Genomic DNA, 16,265 nt, shown 5'->3' with positions numbered 1-16,265 from the left:
GGCTCGAACCCGTGTCCCCTGCATCGGCAGGCGGATTCTTAACCACTGCGCCACCAGGGAAGTCCCCCATTAAATTTTTAATTTCATCAGTCATGCTTTGAATTTCTATACGGTCTTTGTTCTGTTCTCAGGTGACTTTTCACATCTGAGAAACAAGTCTACTTCGGTTTTATGGATGCAATATCCTCTTGATCTTTCTGAATACCATTACAATTTTTAGAAAACATTCTTAGTGGTTCATTGAATTATGTCTGATTCTTCCAGGCTAGCTGGTGCTTATTTATGACTTTAGCATCCCTCAAACGTCAAGAGGAGGTAGGCAGAAGGATGTGCATTCAGGAAACACGTTTGAATCTCAGAACAGAGGGGCATGTATAGTTTGGAAACTATACGTATTCACAAAGAGATAAACATACCCCACAGTTTAAAAAACTCCATAGGTGGTTCTGTTACAAGTCACATCCTACCCCCACCTACATGCCCTTTCCATCCCCCCACTTTGAGAACTGGTGGACCAGATCAGCAATTCTCAATCCTGGTGGAACATTAGAATGAACTAGAGAACTTCTAAAACCTACCCACGCCTGGGAACCCCCAGGTAAAGCTGGCGTGCATGTAAGGTTGTGAATAATTAGAATAGACTATTTCTAAGGTCTTACGTTTGTTAACTGTGGTCCATGAACCAGCAGTATCAGCAACACCTGGGAACTTGTTAGAACTGCAGAAGCATGGGACTCACCCCAGGTGTTCTGAATCAGAATCTGCATTTAAACAGGATCGGCAGTGATTGATAATTAAAGTTCGAGGAGCACTACTTTATGGGAGATCATAAGGCAGAGTGGTGTGTTTGGGTGTGACTTGAAGAATCTAACAGATCTGAACTTGAAGTACAGCTCCGTCACTTAACTAATTCATGAGTACATTAAAGGGAGACCGACGTGGCTGTAGAGCACTTAGCACAGTGCCTGGCTGCTGGCAGAGGCTCAGTAAATGTCATTCCCTTCCTCATCTACTTCTTTGAATATTCCTTCCCAGGTTTGAGATTCCTCGGCAGGAATGTTTCTCCTGTGCCTCCATTTCTCTCCTGTCTGTAAAGCATCTGATTAATCACACTCTTTGATCTTTCCCTTCTCTCGTACTCTCAGAGCTGAACCATCAAGTCACTCTTTCTAGCACTATCTTAAATGATGGCTTCTGGTCTCCCTTGTAAAATTTAATAGCAAAATGCTTTTGATATGCAAGCTTCTTTGAAGTCGACCCAATCTATATTCCCAAGTTAAAAAGATGTTCTGCATTGTGACTCTTTCTTATATGAACCTGGAGTGTCAGTTGAAAAGAGAGCTGTGCTCTCTGCTCTGCTAGTTCCATTTTCCCTGGTTCCATTTGGAGTTTTCTGGAGAAGCATGGGAAATCTCTTCTGTGTCAGGAGACGAAGACACCATCCTGTGGCTGTGATTCATGTTGAGGCCACCTTTGATTCACCGCCAACTTTATGGAGCTCAAAATGCTCCACAGGACTTTCTAATTTGTCCTCCCTACCCAACTCCCACCATCATCACCCAAAGCCTAGGTTAGAGGCAGAGATGTCTGTCTCTGCTCCACAAATGAGGAAACAAATGCAGAGAGGGTGGGACGCTTTCCAAAGAACGAACGCACACACACAAACACACACACACACACACACACACACACACACACACGCACAGTCTTGATCCTACGTCTTCTTAACCAGATTCAGTGTCCCAAGAAAACTAGAGGAAATCCTAGTTTCCTCTAGTTGCTGCTAGCCATCAAGTCTGGAGGTAATTAACCAGCCAGCATCCCCTCCCCAAAGATTCAGTCACTTTAGGAATCACCATATGCAGCTGTTTAAAGCAAACCATCACGCGGCGCTTCCTAGAAAAAGCTCTCTCCACACGCCCCCTGCTCTCCTCTCCTCCCTGCACTACCTCAGGGGGCACGCCCTTCCCCAACCCATGTACCTGAGAGCTTGGCTCACAGAGGAGGGCCAGATCGCTTGTGATAATTTCTCAGTGATGCTGAAAAGGATCGTGCCCATGTGTGCTCATCCCAGGCCCGCTCTCTGTCTACCTCTGTCTCTGTTTGTCTCTCTCTCATATACACACAGAGGAACACCCCAGAACTTCTCTCAACCACTCTTAGGTGGGACGAGAGGGCTTCCCTGTTGGCAGAAGTGAAACTAGGAAAAGCCATTGCACCACTGTGTTGGAGCCGTGCTCCTAAGACTTTCATGGTCACACACACACTCCTGGGCGGTCATGTTAAATAAATGTCAGATTCTGATTCCATAGGTCTGGAGCAGGGGGCTCTGAGATTCTGCGTTTTGGATAAGCTCCCTGGTGATGCTGAAGCTGCTGGTCCATGGGCCACACTTTGAATGGCAAGAGATTAAAATGACTGCCTCATCCTGTGGGAGTCTTTGGGGATGTACTGGAGGAAGCAGAAGTAGCCAGAAAGGGAGGGCCTGCAGGGGCGCTGCCTGCTAAGGATGGACGCCCCGCAGGCCTGTGTCCTCTCATGCTTCTGCTGCTATGTCTGATCAACTCAGAAGATGGTTACTCAAGGAATGACATTAGTTTGACTTTTCAGCAGAGCATATCAGTAAGTCGAAGGAAAAATTACACGCACATATCAATGAGTACTGTTAAGACATAAGATAAAATTCACATCAACTCCTGAAAAAGAAAAATATATTCCCTTTTATGCTAAATAATATCTTTCTTAAACCAACTTCAAGCATAATACCTAATGACAAGACCCTTAGAAGCAATCTTATTAAATCAAGGCCAGACAAGAATGTCAACGATAGCCACTATTAATTAACACTTTTAAAATTGGGGGCCAAGGCATATGAACCAGAAATAATAAGTGTAGCTATGGGAAAATGAAGAGGAGACACAGTTAGGACAATTTGCAGACGGTGTAACTGTCGACCCAGAAAATCCAAGATTCAGCTGAAAATCTTTAACATTAATAAGAAGCTCAAAGTAGTGGGATACAAAGGAAACACGAAAAATAATAACTTTCATACATACACAGCCAACAATCAGTTAGGAACTACTTGGAGGAAAGTTCCTTTCACATATGACAATAAACATAAGAGAAATATGTAGAAATTAACTTAATAATGAATGTGCAAGCCATCAGTAAAACATAGAACCTCACAAAAAGCCGAAAATGACTTGATACACAGTGAGACATACCATGCTTCTCAATGGGAAGATTAAATAGTCCTTGACTTTGGATCATATCTAAGGGTGAAGCAGAAAGATGCTGACACAAAGTGCTGAGTGTATGTGTGGCTAATCGGCTGAGGGCGTCACTGTAAGCTAATCTGGCTAGGCCATTTCATGGAAAGTTCCTGATGATGTTATATTTAGGGATTTTCTGTTGGCCGGGCCCTAGAGAAGATTCATCAACCTCCAGCCTGGAGTGTATTCACCTGGCTGCCCATGTTCTGGGAGCTACGTGTCTCAACAGTCACCATTTAAACTTTCACATACTCCTGTTTTCAATTCAGCCCCCTTGCGGTCAGCAGGGCCTGGGGTGCCCCAGTCCAGCACCCTCTGTGTTACCCTTTCTGGAGATAAAACAGCAGTCCTCAGGAGGGGCACAGAATGTGTCTCTGTGTGGAGTGGGGGGAGATGGTCTTGGGATCTATCTGCTTTTTAAGTCGACTTGCAACCTGTCCTCCTCTTCTGATGCTACTTTGCTCTCACTTACAGACCAGGTGCCCTGTTCCTGACTTAGATACATCAAGTCAGTTACCACTTGTCTAGCTGCTTCTCAGCTTCCACATTTTGTTGCTAGTGCCTCCTCTCCTGTGCTATTTGTGCTTTAAAAAATCCAATATGTCGTTTCGAATGTTACCAGATAGCAATCAACTCAAGAGCCCAGATGGAAAGAAAAAAAAAACCTAGTATTGACTGCATACGTTACAGTGCAAATCCATTTCCAAGAAAAAAGCAGGGGATCAGAGGAGAAGAGCACCAAATTTAGGGCATAGCGGAGTGGGGCATGGGATTTCTTTCTCTTAAAACATCTTTTTTAGAGGTAGGTTAGTCTATCTGCTTTGTGTAGCAAATTAGTGCTAAGTATCACAAGTCTTGGAAGTCTTCAAACTCTTTAACCCAATAAACCCGCCATGTGAATCTATCCTAATGAACAATTTAAAATCTTAAGAGGTACAAACTATTAGGTATAAAATAAGCTACAAGGATATATTGTACCACACGGGCAATAGAGCCAATATTTTTATAATAACCATAAATGGAGTATAACTTTTAAAAATTGTGAATCACTATATTGTACACCTGTAACTTGTACAGCACCTGTATAATATTGTATAATATTGTAAAAATTGTGAATCACTATATTGTACACCTGTAACTTGTACAGCACCTGTATAATATTGTATAATATTGTACAGCAGCTATACTTCAATAAAAAATAATAATAAAAAATAAAATCTTGACTAAACTTCATGAACAAAGATGTTCATCAAACCATACTATGATCATAAAAAAAATGGAGATAATTTAAATGTCCCACAGTAGGGGAATGTTCATCCACTTGGTGAAATATATGATACAACCATTAAAGTAATAAAATAATGGAAAATTTTTACATTAAACAAAAAAATCAAGATAAAATTAAATATGTATTAGCCTCAAAATATATAAAATAAAACTTTTTTAAACTTTGCCCAGAAAAGGAGTGAAAAGAAATATCACAAAATGTTAACACAGGGTAAGTACCATTTTTCCATTTCTTTCTACTTTTCTATAATGAGCAAATATTTTTCTCTAATAACAGCTTTTTTGAGATATAACTCACATACCAGACAATTCAGTCACTAAAAGTGTACAACGCGATGGTTTTTAGTATATTCACAGATATGTGCAACCAACACCACAGTCAATTTTACCACATTTCCATCATACCAAAAAAAGAATGTCATACACTTAAGCTGTTGCTCTCCAATCCCCACTTTCAGTCCTAAGCAGCCACAAATCTACTACCTCTCTATAGAGTTGCTTGCTCTGGACTCCTATTCTGGAATCATATAGTGTGTGGTCTTTTGTGACTGGCTTCTTTCATTTAGCATAATGTTTTTAAGGTACATCCATGTTGCAGCATGAATCAGCACTTCATTTCTTTTTATGGCTGAATAATATTCCATTGTATAGATGCATCTTATTTTGCTTATCCACTCATCAATTAAAAGACATCTGGGTTGTTTCTACCTTTTTGGCTATTACGAATAATGATACTATAAACATTCATATACAAGTTTTCACATGGACATATGTTTTCATTTCTCTTGGGTATACACCTAGGAATAGAATTGCTTGGTTATATGGTAACTCTATGCTTAACCACTTGAGGAAATGTCAGACTGTTTTCCAAAGTGACTGCACAATGTGACATTCCCACCAGTAATGTATGAGAGTTCCAATTTCTCCACATTCTCCCCAACACTTGTTATTATCTGTCTTCTTGATTACAGCCATCCTAGTGGGCTCAAACTCATTGTGGTTTAGATTTTCATTTTCCCGATGGTTAATTACATTGACCGTCTTCTCATGTGCTTATTGGCCATTTGTATATCTTTTTTGGGGAAATGTCTATTCAAGTCCTTTGCCTACTTTTGATTTGGATTTTCTTTTTATTATTGAGTTGTATTTCTTCTTGCTTTGATGTTGTTATTTTCCACTCAATTTTTTTGTAGACATTCCTTTGATCTTTTGACAAATCAGTCATCCCAGGTCAACTTTTCACATGCTTTCCAGATATTTTGTTTGTTTGTTCGTTTGTTTGTTTGTGGTATGCGGGCCTCTAACTGTTGTGGCCTCTCCCGTTGCGGAGCACAGGCTCCGGACGTGCAGGCTCACCAGCCATGGCTCACAGGCCTAGCTGCTCCATGGCATGTGGGATCTTCCTGGACCAGGGCACGAACCCATGTCCCCTGCATCGGCAGGCGAACTCTCAACCACTGTGCCACCAGGGAAGCCCCAGATATTTTTCTTTAAAAATATCATTCTCCAGGCAGGAACTAATTATAGAAGACATTTGTTTGGTAATTGCCATTGTTTTGACACCCAGCATCTGGAACCCTTCCCCCATGCTTGTGAATTTACCACCTTATGAGTCATGATAAGAAGAAGAGCCCTCTCCCACTGTGGAGCCAAGAGGGTTAGATTTGTGTTTTTCCAGCCTCCCTTGTAAGAAGGACAGGAGCACATGGTTTGGACTCAGCCAATCAGATTCAACTGCCCCAGAGATGAGCCAGGATCTGATGATGAAAGAGTAGGATCAACAGAAAGAGCATTCCAGTGATGGCACAATCTGTGGTCATGATAGCCACTGTTGGGGGAGGGGGAGGGCAGCAGGAGAAGCAAAGCCAACAGTAACGAGTGCTCGAGCGCTCAGCATCCTGGGGTGGTGATGGTGGTGGGGTAAAAGGGACGCCAGGTACAGCTTTGTGTTTCCCTTCAGATGTGACAATAGCATCTTCCCCAGCCTGGTTCTGGGCTGCAGTTTGGCTGTGAAACTGAGCACTGCTAATCTTCTCTGTTCTGGCCTATATTCTAAGCTCATAAGCCTATTTTTGGTTTAAATGAGCAAAATCGCTTTCCACTGTTGCAACTAAGAAGTTGACTAGCCAAAGATGATGTTCTTCTTCCTGAGAAATGCCTTTTTTTTATAATTCACGGACAGGCAATAGGACATTCAGACTATAATGAGGTGACAACAACCTGGGACTGGATGAAGAGTGAGAAGCTTAAACAGATGATGTGCCTCGACTGATCCCCAGCAAAATACTCTAGTTGTCAAAGCAACCCCTGCAGGCAACAAAGCATTCAACATAGACAAAACCAGGGTGAGAGAGATTTATTGTTTTACAGAGTGAACACAGAGAAGCAAAAGAAAGTCTGGTTAAAGTGGTACAAAGTCCTGATTTATAAATTTAAAACACGACCTTGGGCTTCCCTGGTGGTGCAGTGGTTGAGAGTCCGCCTGCCGATGCAGGGGACACGGGTTTGTGCCCCGGTCCAGGAAGATCCCACATGCCGCGGAGCGGCTAGGCCCGTGAGCCATGGCCACTGAGCCTGCGCGTCCGGAGCCTGTGCTCCGCAATGGGAGAGCCCACAACAGTAAGAGGTCCACATATCAAAAAAAAAAAAAAAAAAAAACCCACGATCTTTACAGTACCAGGAAATAACCAACACCATGGCCCAGTTAACCAAATTCTGGTATCACCTGGGTGCATTAGAGGTAACACTCATTTCCATGACTCTCAGTGGGAGTCTGCTTTTTATACTGATTCTGGTAGCCAGCCTCCAAGACAGTCCCTAAAGACCCTAACCTCTCGATAGCCAAGCTCTTCTGTAGTCTCTTCTCAATTGAATCAGCTGGTCTGAGTGAGGAATAAAACACTGCAGAAGTGACAATGTGTGACATCCAAGACTAGGACACAAAAGGCACGGCAGCTTCCTCCTTGGCCTTTTGGATCATTCACTCTGAGAAGCCAGCCGCCATGTCAGGAGGACACTCAAGCAGCCTTGTGGAGAGGCCTATGTGGAGAGGAACTGAGGCTCCCATAAACAGCTGGTACCCGTTTCCCAGGCATGAGAGTGAGTCACCTTGCAAGTGGATCCTCCAGCATCAGACAAGCCTTCAGATGACTGTGGCCCTGGCTGATATGTGACTGCAGCCTCAGGAGAGCCCATGAGCCAGAACTGCCCAGTCAACCTACTCTTCACTTCCTGATCCAGAGAAACCACAAGAGATACTAGATGATTATTGCTATTTTAACTTCTAAGGTTTGGGTGATTTGCTATGCAGCAACAGATAAGTAATACATCTACTAACAGTGCATACACTTCCTCTCTATTTTGAGAACCCAATAAATTCTATCATGTGGGCAATAGGGACACTCCAATAACCACTCCTGGAGCAATTTGCATATTTAAGAGCACTGTTTTTCCAGTGTTCTGTGGGGTATCCCTCCACAGAACTGGCATCTTCCTGCCCAATGTAAAAATTTTAAGATAAAATCTGACCTTTTCCCATATATGTGTTGCTGGAGATGTTCTGGGGGGTTTCTCTCATTTTGAAAGGGCTGGATATGCAGACTGCTTCCTGGTTATTGCTGGAGCTGAGGGATGCTATAAAAAGAGATAGCTATAGGGCGATAGAGTAAATGCCAAGTGTGAAGGCCACAGATTAACAGGTCAGGATCTCAGGCCTGCCCAGGACACAGGTGGACCCAGACATCCAGACAGCATCATGAATCTCTCTCTCAAGGGCCCTGGATCTGCTCCAATTCCTAAGACACAGCACTAATAAAACCCTTGCTTAGCCCTTTACTGCACACCATAAGCCTGTGTTGTCCAAGCTCTTAGATTCTTTCCACTGAAACAATTCCCCATCCCCAGCCTGAAGAAGCCTCTTTACCCAGAAAAAATATTTATAAAACTTTTAACCTCTGCCAACACTACGCTCAGAAAAATGTCAACAATGATTAAGCATGTCTTATTCTGTACTCAAGTAGTCGTGCAAATCGGCAGGCAAAACTGCAATTATCAAATCAATCAACAAATATGTGCTTTGTTTTCAGAAATGGACCAGTTTAGCAATGCTCTAGAACTGGCAAAGCATCCTCTTTTACCCATCAACCGCACCCCAGCCACCCCATACACACACCTAACACTGTGCGATCGTTTGCAAAATAAACAGGACAATTTTTTGCATCCAGTATGGAGATTCTAACAAGGACTGGGTGCGACAGTACCCTTTGGATATGCAACCATGATGTCGGATTTTGCCTGCTCCAGGACCCCCACCTGTCCCACCCCACTCACAGGTGCTCTCAAGATCCTTTCCTTCCAACACCAGCCGCTGTGAATGGGTGCAGCTGTCTCACCTCCTTCTCACTCTGGCCCCTTCTGGCATCTGGTCATCTTGCCCAGACTCAGGTCCTCAACACCTTTGCAAATAATTTTCTAAGCATCAGCTGGGGGTCTTAAGCATCAGCCATTTTCTTCCTGAGAAGGAAAAGACCCCCAAGCTTCTGAATTCTCCAAAGCTGCTAATGCTTCAACAAACGTCACCAAGATGTCTTCTGCAGTAAATTTGTCCAACGAGATCCTCTGAAAGTTAAACAGCAAGTTCACTTCAGCCAGGCCGACCCCGTGCACACTCACCCTGGCAGCTGCAATAACACAAGGACCATTCAGGGCCTGGGTCACAGCTCCACTCCCTAAACACAGTGTCTGCTCTCATCCCCAGGACTCTGACTCAGTAACTCCAGTCCTCCCATCTCCATCCAGAAGATGAGTCTAGGTCACCCCAGCAGATGCCAGTTCACAGAAGGCTGAGAAACCAATTCACTGGGAACCAATTCTCAGAACTCAACTTGCCGAGCAAACCTTTCACCAAATTTATCTAATTTACTTATTGGAATGTTCAACGGGAATATTTAGCATCACTCATGGGAATGTTAGATTTTGGTAGCTATGATGAAGACATAGAAAAGTATACTCCAACGGCAACAACCAAATAGCTTTTCTACTGGAATTTTTAGTTGTGACTGATAGTTCGGATGAGATGGTTCAGGTTAATGTCAACTTCCTTCAAACACTCTTGAATTTAAATTTGCATTCCCATCCGTTGGATGGATCCATCTCCAGAACTGTTCAGAGCCCCAAGGCACCCAGAACACATGTCCTCACGCCTCATCTCTGTGGGGTCTGCCTCTTCAGCACCTGTGTCCCCTGGCTCTGTCATGGGGGGTCCTGGCAATAGCTGTCCAATACAGCTGGCTCTGGCTGGGGGGGCCCGTTGTTCCCCGTGGACAGGTGAGAATACTCCCAAGATGCTGGGCCGTAGCTGGGCCCTGCCCGCCAGCTGCGAGGGCTAATGCCTCACCCTTTTAGGGAAGCAGCACTGAAGGGTATGGCAGCCTACAAGTCCCCTCCCTTGCCACCTTCCACTGGAGAGGCTGGAACTGGTAAATACTTGCTTTCCCAGCTGCTCTTTCATCCAGGGGTGGCCATGCGACCCAGCCCTGCTGTCAGTAGATACCCACACAAAGATCTGTTAAGGAGGTTGTGAATAGTGGTATGCGAGTGATGGTGGCAGTGAGAGCAATCCTCCCTGCATGCAGAAAGAAGCTGGGGTACTTGTCTGCAGAGAATTCAAAACACTGATAGAACTGACTAAAACTCAATCTGCCTTTTCCTCTCACCAGGCACTGGAGATTCTGAACAACGTCAGTGATACGATACTCTCACAGCTGGGGCAGGTCGCCACCCTTGTTACCCCCACTTCCCCCTCCAACCTGGAAGGGCTCCTGAACTAGTAGACGAGATGAATCCATACACACATTCAGGGCAGAGTCTGTTCTAGAGGCTAAGATGGAAGTACACGTCAGGCTATGCAAGTCACGTTCAGGGAGAGCGTCCATCTCCCCTTCAGTCAGCCCCACGTCTTTATTAAAGCAGCCTCATTAGTGACTGCAGTGACCCGAGTCCTATTGCCATTTCCTGAGAGCATCCGTGCTTCAGACATTCAGGGCCTGGGGGAACTCACGTCCCCTCCTCCTGGCTCTGCTAATGAAGGAGCTAAGAGAAAGAGCCTCTACTTCAGGTCAGATGCTTGCTGGTGCCTGCCATGCCTTCATCCTCACCTCTTACCCAGGTGCTCTCCCTTCCCCTAGGCTCAGGACCAAGAAAGCTTCCAGGACCACTGTCCCTAGGCTCCCTCAGCAATCCCCAGCTGCACAGCTGATCTGACACCTCGAGGCAGGGAGGCCCAGTGGGACAAGTCCTAAACTAGGACTTGGGAGACCTGGGCTTTACTGACCTACTGTACTGGTCTACTGATCAGCTGTGTAACCTTAGATAAGTTGCTCTCCCTTTCTGAGCCCCATTTCCCTGGCAGTAAAACCAGAGGGCCATACTGGATCATCTCTTGGAGGTTCTTTTCACTCTGATGTTCTCCCCGCATCCCTCCCCACCCTTTTCCTCTCTCTCATATATCTTTCTCTGTGTGTTTTACAAAGACCATAACATTGTATTGCTCTAAATTTTTAAACATGCTTTAAAATTCTGAGGAAATGATGTATTCGTTATATACTTTCTAATGATTCCATTTCTCTTTACATGAGGCTTGGAAAGCTCATCTTCAGGGGCATGGAGGAGGATCTGTAACTTCCTAACCACCTCACTCTTAATCCATTTTGGATCTTAGTAGCTTTAGTACATTTCATGAGCCAATGTGGATAATTAAGGCAGAAGTCGTGCTACCTCCTGGAGTTATTTTCAGTGACACAGCTTCTTATTTTGCCAAAAGAAATACCATTGCTTGCCCAAATTGTTGGGCACCTAGCATGCACTTGAAGCAGATGCCAGTGCTGATGCCTCATGGATGCTGAGTCAAGCCCTTGAGGCTTGTTTAGACACTGAGCACAGAGGGACACTGTACTGAGTATAGCAGCATCACTCCAGGGCAATCTGGTCCTCACCAGCTGCAGGAAGGACCCCACCCACGGGGGCAGAGTACACTTCAAGGACATCAGAGGCAGAACCCTGAGGGAAAAGGGGGGAAGATAAAGACCCAGCACCTATATTGAGACAGCAGGACAGTACCAGCCGTCCAGAATGGTGTATGCTGCTTATTTGGAAAATGCATTATCTTTTCCAGGTATGAAAGCCCATCAGGGGACTTCATATACAGCAGTGCAGTGGCCTGAAGGGGGCATGATGGGGCACTTGACTTCCAGTCAAGGTAGTGATCTGAATTGACATGGCAAGTCACCTTCCTGCTCCAAACACATAGAAATGCTAGGTAAAACACTGAAAATTAAATTTCTTAACCTGAAACGAAGATCAGAAGCTAAATAAATCTGTGGATGCTTGAATGAATAGGAGATTCAGTGATGACCAGAGGTTTAACCCATCTTGCTTATGCCTTAGAGGCTGAGCTGTTGTTGTGTGTATGTGTGTGTGTTTAACTTATCAAAAATTATATTGAATTGAATATGCAATCTTGTGTCTTTTTAAAATTAAATTAAGGTATAATTTACATGCAGTAAAATTCATCCTTTTAAATATATAGTACTATGGGTTTTGACAAATGCATTCAGTCATATAACTACTAAGCCAATTAAGGCATAGGACAGTTCCATCACCCCCTAAACTCCCCTCTTCCCTTTGTAGTCAACCCCTTCCACCTCCTCCTGTCTCTGGCAACCACTGATATGTCTCTTTTCCAATACATTTACATTTTCTAGAATTCCATATAAATGGAATCATACAGTCTTTAGAGAGGTTGTAATTTTAATTCTCACCTATGGAAGGATATAAAAGCTGCAGTCTTGCAGATAGCAGAGATATTGGAACTAAGCTCCTTAAATGAAACCAGGAGTTAAGAAAGGGTTTCTCTATTTGGGAACTGGGATTAGAAAAATTCTGCTTGCTGACCCAAATATTAGGCACAAAAGTGGGCCACGTAACTTGACCTGTGATGAAAATAGTAGCCATGAGATATCTAAACTTCTAGTCTGTGTGGCATAAATATATGAACAGGTATTCTCATACAATCAGCATGATATGAACGTCCTGAGCCTAGAAACTCATATAAAAGCTGGTCCAGAAACTGTTTATCCTTTAGACACAGCAGAGGTAATCCAAATATCACACCACAGGAACATTTCCAAAATTGAAGCATATATAGGAACCCCACAGAAAACAATTCCTCACTGACAAAATTACAAAGTTTGCAAGAAAGTCCATTAGCAATAATCAGCAAGTACATTAAACACACACAAGTGAGAAACTAAAAATTATATAGAAGTCTGAAAGGGTCTTCAAAATAGGCTTGTTTGTATAATGCAAAGAAATTAAAAATGATTAGATTTATAAGGCAAAAAGCAGATTATTATAAAAGATAAATGGAAGGATTGGGAAAGGTACCAAATAGGAAATTACAGAACTGAACAATACAACAAATGATTTTTAAAGAATCAATAATCAGGTTAAACAATTACTAGATACAACTGAAGGAGGAATTAGTGAATAGGACAACAGAGCTAAGGAAATCACAGAGCTATAAAATATGAGAGAGGAATTAAGACATAGAGTAGAGATTGAGAAGCCACAGTATATATCTAATAGGAGTTCCAGAAGTAAAGAATACACAGAATGGAAAAGAGATGATATTTAAAGAAATAATAGCTGAGATTTCCCCAGAATTTAGGAGAGACATGTGCCCTTACATTGAATAAGAACACTAAACCCCAAGCAGGATAAATAAACATAAATGCACATCTACAAAGAAAAAAATCATAAAAGCTAGTTTAGCGAAAATATAGATACCTACAAAAGAATGGCTATTGGATAAGCAGCAGAGTTTCCATCATCATAGACAAAGTGCTAAGAAAACATATCTTCTAAGGGGATTCTAGTGTGGAAAATTTCCCTTTCCCCTCTCAGTGTATTTAGATTTAAGGGTATCAATGTACTTAAGGGTGTCACTTTACAGTGTAAACAAATTCTCATTTATTTGAGCATGTCCCTTTGAGGAAATGACCAAAGAGAATCATTCCTGTGAGGGGTAGAATTTGGTGAAATGGAGCTTACTAAGTCCAGATACCTTGGGGCTGTGAATTGCTCCTAGAATTCTATGCCCAATTAAACTATCATTTAAGAATGAGGCAAAATAAAGACTTTAAAAAGATATACTGAAACAGTTTAAACCCAGAGATTCCTCCCTGAAGGAGCTAGAACTAGTAAACAATTTAATTCAGAAAAAAAGAAAAAGAAAATGAGCTCAGGAAAAAAAATGGCCAAAAAAATTAATTTAAAAGGTAAGGATAAGCAAGAAATCATTAAGATCTATTGGGTTGGCTAAAAAGTTTGTTTGGTTAGTGAATATGTTGTTCAATAAAGTTCTTCATGAAAATGAAAAATACGTCTTATTTTTACTTAAAACGGAACAAACTTTTTGGCCGACCCAATAAATAAGTACTGAATCATCATCACCAGTTTGAGGAGGTTTAAAAACATGGGAGAATTAAAATGCTAGAAATAGTAACAGGAAGATGAGTGGGGGAAGATAAAATTATAGTGAATAAAATCCCTAACTTTATTCAGGAGGAGGATAAAGATATTGATTAACCTCAGGCTTTGTTAGAAAAATATAAAGTGAAGTGTGCATATTAAAAACTAGGAAAACACTAAAAGACCAGAAACAGAATGCATAACTACCAAATCATTAGAGGGCAAATGAGTGAAGAAAAATCAATCAATCTCACAGAAAGCAGGAAAAAATTAAGGCAAAGAAATGATATATGGAAAACACAAAACAACATTATATATATAAGTCCAAATAATCACAGTAATCACACAAGTCAGAAAAGAGTTAATCTTGTCTATTAAAAGATAGACACTCAGACTACATTTTAAACATCCAAATAAACGCAGTTTATGAGAAGTGCACCATGTTTGGAATGACAAAGTTGGAAAATACTTCGACAGAAAAAGATATACCAGGTGAAACAGAAAACTCTGGTTACAAGTTATTGAAAAATCAACTTAAATTAGTTAACAATGAAGTAGATTTACTAGCTCAGATAAATAGAAACTCCAGAGGCAGGATCAGAGTAGGTGATTCAGCAACAATGTCAGGGATCCAGTATCTTCCCATCTCTGCTCTCTTCCATAGTATCAGCTTCATTCTAAGGCTGGCTTCCCTTTGGGAGCAAAATGGCTGCAAGATTTCAAGCCTTCATCTCACATAACCCACCAAGAAAAGCCAACACAATTATAAAGAAGAAAAACACGAGGGTAAGGGACATGATTTAACCAACAGGCTATAAAGACATTATAAAGCTGTAATAATGAAAATAGGGTGGTATTTGTACAGCAATGAAAAATAGATCAAATTAACTGACAGGAGAGCCTAGAAACTACATCTATATGGTGTTGGGACAATGGCTTTCCATGTAAAAGAATGAAATTAGGTTTCTATCTCATAATATGTACCAAAATAAATTCTGGATAAATTAAGATCTAAATATTTAAAATATCACAAAAAAGTGACAGATTAGAAGTTATTTGAAATATAGCAAATAAAAGTAGTTTCCAGAGTCTATAAAGACCTTCTACAACTCAATGAGAAAAAGACATTCAGCCCAATAGGAAGCAGGGTAAGAGATATGTAATCACAGAAGACGAAACTCAAAGAGCCAATGAACATCTGAAAAGATGCTCAACTTCCCAAGCACTCATGGAAAACAAATTAAAACATTATGATACCATTTCACTCCCTGTGCTTTGGAAAAAATTCAAAGGTCTCGTACTAACCTTTCTGAGGATGTGAGGAAATAGGAACATATACACGGCATGTCAAGGGATAAATAAGCATGGCCATTTGGAGGACAGCTTTGCAGTTTTAATTTAAATTGAAAAATACACATATTATATGATCTAGCAAATTCCCAAGGTATCGACCCTAGTGAATCTCTTCTATGTGAGCAAAGAGACAGCTCAGCACTGCTGTAATAATGAAAAAAAAGTAAACATCCTAAATTTCTATCAAGAAAATAATGACTAAATTAAAAGTGGTATATATGAATTAGCAGCAGTTAAAATGAATGAACTAAATCTGTGTGTCTCAACACGAACAGATCCCCCAGACCCTACACTGTGTGCAGAAAGCAAAGGGGCAGAAAGATGTATTAAGTGGATATCATTTCTTTATATTATTATATAATATTTTTAAAATACAGAAGATAATACTTTACATCGCTTATGGGCACATACATATGTTATAAACATTTCTGAGGTGGACAAGAAGGAACATATCAAATTTACGACAATAATTTCCTCGGGAAGGGTAAGGAAGGAAATAGGATTGGATGATGATAAAAGTGAGAGTCCATTTCATCAGAGATTTTTCTTTGAAAGCTCCCTGTGGGAGTAGCCTGAGACTGGGGCTTCACATTTGACACTGCTTGGCTTCTGTTGCTTCTCTGACCTGCTTCTCCCACTCTTCCCAGTTTCTCCTGGGAGAACTTCCCTAATAAACCTCACACACAGGAATCCTCAGCAGGGGTCTGCTTCTAGGGAGCCTGTCCTAGGACAGTGACAAATAGTCTCTCCCCAACACTTCAGCCTGTCCCTCTTTGGTAAACTGAAAAATAGCGCCCCTACCAAGATCCTAATCCATGGAACCTG

The sequence above is a fragment of the Leucopleurus acutus genome, assembly GCF_964270905.1.
Source record: "Leucopleurus acutus genome assembly, chromosome: 5".
Classification (NCBI taxonomy): Eukaryota; Metazoa; Chordata; class Mammalia; order Artiodactyla; family Delphinidae; genus Leucopleurus; species Leucopleurus acutus.
The sequence above is the reverse complement of the archived record's forward strand: the minus strand, read 5'-3'. Positions refer to the sequence as shown.